Consider the following 4,300-nt stretch of genomic DNA (forward strand, 5'->3'; position numbering starts at 1 on the left):
AAACGTCAATGTTCAAACATAACATGCAAATAAATCTAAAAGTCATCTCCTAAATTTGAAGCATAAAAAATTACATCCCTAAATCCTTGTTCATCAAAGCAATCCCCTCCAAAAGCATCAATATCGTCATTGTCAATTATTTCATTGTCAATTATTTCATTGTCATTTCGAACATCATCATCTGCATATTATAAATATAAAATACTAAACATCTTTTTCAAATGATATAACTTAAACTAATTATGAACTTACTTTGAGGTTCTTTAGTTGAACTAGTATTAAGTTCTTCAGCAATAGGAATGACATCTTCAGCATATATTTCACTCTCTAAATTCTCCAGAATAAGCTCTGAAATTGGTTCTTCATCAAGCACCCAAAAATCCACCATCTCTATGCTTGTATAATCCAAAGGATCGTAACTTTTTTTTTTTTTGAAATCTAATTATAATTAAACGATCGTTAAGTCATACAATCATATAGAAATGATATTTGAATATAATTAAATGTCATATATTCATACCTATGCGTCAAATTGAGGTTATACCGAACAAATACAAGATCATTAAGCTTTTAATGCTCCAAATGATTTCTTCTCTTTGTAAGAATTTGTTCAAATACACTTCAATTTCTTTTACATCCAGAAGATGAAGATGTTTGGCTAAAAATTCTAATAGTCAATTTCTGCAAATTTGATGCGCTTGATCCGAATATCTTCCACCATTCATCTAAAAAAAGATAAATATTAGTTAATTAATTTATGATATGCATTAAAGACTAAATGTAATACTAAATATTTCACTTATTATGCTGCATTTCTTTGGCCATCGTTAGAGCAATTGGCTTGCCAAAGCTTTCCAAATTATCACAAAAAAGTCTTACTTCATTCATTGCTGCTGATGGTTTATGACATATATCTTTATTTCCAATCATTTCAATTAAACCTTGCAGTACTTCAAGTTTTTTACAAAAATTATCTTTATCATATTGAAAATGTGGATTAAGAAAATAAGCTTCATAATGTTTGCCTTGTCTTAGCTGACTTTCCCATCTCCTCTTTATAATGCTTGTGTAAGGTTTGTATAACCTTTTGGCATTTATAAACATTAACTTGATTGCTCTCCTTGCTCTGTACATTCCATCATAAAGAAATCCTAGAGATGGTTTTTCATCAGAATCCACAATTCTCAATAGCTGAATTAATGGCCCAGTCAATTTGGAACTTACCAAACAGTCATTCCAAAATTTAGTATATAAAATGATTGATGATACTTCTTGCCCTTTTACTGTTTTGGAGAGCTTTGAATCATGGAAAGCTTTGCTTGTTATGAAAGCCTGTAAATCGAGCTTGTATTCATATATGCTTTTCAAAGTTATGAAAGTTGTAGCAAATCAAGTAATTCCAGGCCTTATAATTTTTTTCTAACCTTCTCTTTTTCTTAGCCAAGCTAGAATAAATACATGGTTGTAGACAAAAATTATAACTTTTGAAGCTCTTTTCGCAAGATCTTGAATGTGAGGCATGTTCCCAAAATCTCTAAGAATAAGATTTAAATAATAAACAGAACATGGAGACCAATAAATGTTGCCAAACCTTTCATGTAATAATTCTCCTGCCTTTTTGTAATTTGCAACATTATCAGTTACAAGTTGAACCACATTTTCTGATCCCACCCATTCAACAACTTCACAAAATAATGCACATAATGTTTTGACATCCTTTGTAATATCAGAAGCACCCATATATTTCAAGAAAGCTACACCCCTTGGACAATAAACAAGGAAATTAATCAATATTCTATTTCTGTTACCTGTCTAACCATCTGCCATGAGTGTGCAACCAATTTCTTTCCAAGATCTTCTATATGTATCTATCAACATCTTACATTTCTCTTTACAATCTTGGAGAAGATTAACTCTCAATTTATGGTAGGATGGAAATTTCTAGCCATGACCAATTGCAGCTATAGCATCAACAGCATTCTGCGCAAAAGAGGAGTTTATGGCATTAAATGGGATGCAACTGTCGTAAAACCATATCCCAACTTCCAAATCAGCTCTGTGTATGGCTTCTTTGGATGCCATGACACTTTTCAATGATGGTTGAGAACCAGGTGTAGTTCTTGGTGCAAAAAAGTTATCTATGTCATCTTCCTTTTTCTTTCCTTTATCAAGTCCTTCATGATGTGCATCAAAGGTTTGTGACTTAGGAAGTGATGAAGAGGCCCTTTTTTCATCCATATGTTCTCATCAACAAACACTGTTGTGTTTTGCTCTAACTCCTCCTGAGTTTATTGTTTTTTCTTACCTATTTCTCTCAGATTTTCTTGCATCTGATGACGAATGTCATGTGGAACTTTTTTGCACGAAGCTATGTTACCTCTAATTCTTGCTAGATATTGTTTTATCCTATTAATTCCTCCACCTTTATAAATAATCCCACAATATAGGCATCTATATTGTTTTTTTCCATCTGAACATTTACTTTCACTACAATGACTCCACGCAATATCGATCTTTTCACGCACACTATGAGACGAAATTGTTGGTTGATCCATTATGGAGTAACAAAAAAAAATCAGCAACTAGAAAAATATTTTGTGATTTAGATGAAGATCTTATTGGAGTTAAGATAAAAATTTTCAATTCATAGAATCTTTTAGGACAACTTGGAGACTCTATCACTGAAATAATGTATCTTGAAAGCATTAGAGGAATTAAGCTAAAGCAAAAGACAAGCATACACTGACTGAGATAAACAGAACACAACGATAGATTATCTGATTACTGAAATCATGTTTGCCATAGCAATCTTGATTTTAGAATGGTGCTATTAGATTGTCTGTTGGGCACTCAATGCGCCAACAAAATGTGCCATTTGGATTTACCGTTTGGAACCAAAAAAATAAAAATTCCAAGTCATGGAGGTCTACCGTTTGCGATCTAGCACGAAAAAAAGAAGAGTGGAATTCGGAATTCCACTGACTGAGATAAACAATTATTTTCTTAGATTTAAAAGAAAAAAAGAGAACAAGTTTAAAACCATAAAAATAAAAAATCTAAAATCAAGATGTCTGCACATGTTGAATCACGAGCAGTTTTCGGTATTTCTCAACCATTACAGCAAGCATAGATGGAGAAAAATTGAAAAAATGCAAGCATATCGATATGATTTGGAGAAGAGATGCAAGGCTGCAAACTTAAATGTGTAAAAAAATTACTCAAAAAATTAGAAATTCAAGAACCTGCGTCTGAATCGTCTGAGCTCGACGGATCGGGTAGGTGGCCAAATGTGATTTCTTCCCCAGCTTAACTGGCATAGTCGCCGAGCAGTAAACAGTGTTCACCGGCGGCTGTGAGGTCCGAGACGACCACTTCTGGAAGAACTGAGGTAGACGCGAGTAGGAGTCAGTGTATACTAGGGCAGACGAGTCGCGAGCGACTAATACCTCATACATACTGATACCCAATGTATCTAAGCCGTTCGATCGCAGATCAAGGGCTCAAATTAGAGCTTTTACGGGCCGGCCGGTTATTCTTATACCTCCCGGTTTGGCGATTAACCGATTCAACCGGATTTTGAACCGTTTTTACCCGGTTAATAAATTGCCCGGTTCCTTCCTCTTCCCGGACCGCCGAACCGGTTCGCGGTTGATTCGGTCGAACCGGTCGATCCGATCCAGTTTTCAAAACGTTGGTTGTTATATATAAAATGGTTTGTTGATTGATTTTAAAATATCAACTTAAGGTTTGATTGAGTTTTAGGTGAGTTGGTAGGTTTTGGGTTTTAAAAGACTTTTATCTTAATAAGTTTTAGTTTATGTTTGCTCTCCTAATTTAATTTACATCTTCTAAGTTTTAGGTTGATTAGAGGTTGATTAATAGATTGGTTAAGTTTGATTTAGGCGTATGTTTTAGGTTTGCAATTCAATTATTTTACATGTGTTGATTACAGTTTAGTTAGAAATTAAGTGTTTTAATGCATTCTGGGGTTGGACTAATATTGATTTGTTGGTTGATTATTAGTGAGTTAAAGCACACTAAACCTAGGAAAAAAGTGTCACTAAGTTTATGTTTTGATGTCTCTATCCTATAGAGAACATGCATCCTAAGTCTATATTATCTAAGACTCGATCCTTAATTTTTGTCCTTAGGTGTCACTAGTGTTATAGGTGACAAAATGAAGTGTTTTTTTCTAACCCTCGGGACATTCGCATGTATATCAATAAGTTTAGGGATCTATGAATAAAATAAGATAATAAGTAGAAAAGTAGTATAAAAACAAGAACTAAAAAAACAAATA

Source organism: Dendrobium catenatum, unplaced genomic scaffold (genome assembly GCF_001605985.2).
Source record: "Dendrobium catenatum unplaced genomic scaffold, ASM160598v2 fragScaff_scaffold_133, whole genome shotgun sequence".
In the NCBI taxonomy this organism is placed as follows: Eukaryota; Viridiplantae; Streptophyta; class Magnoliopsida; order Asparagales; family Orchidaceae; genus Dendrobium; species Dendrobium catenatum.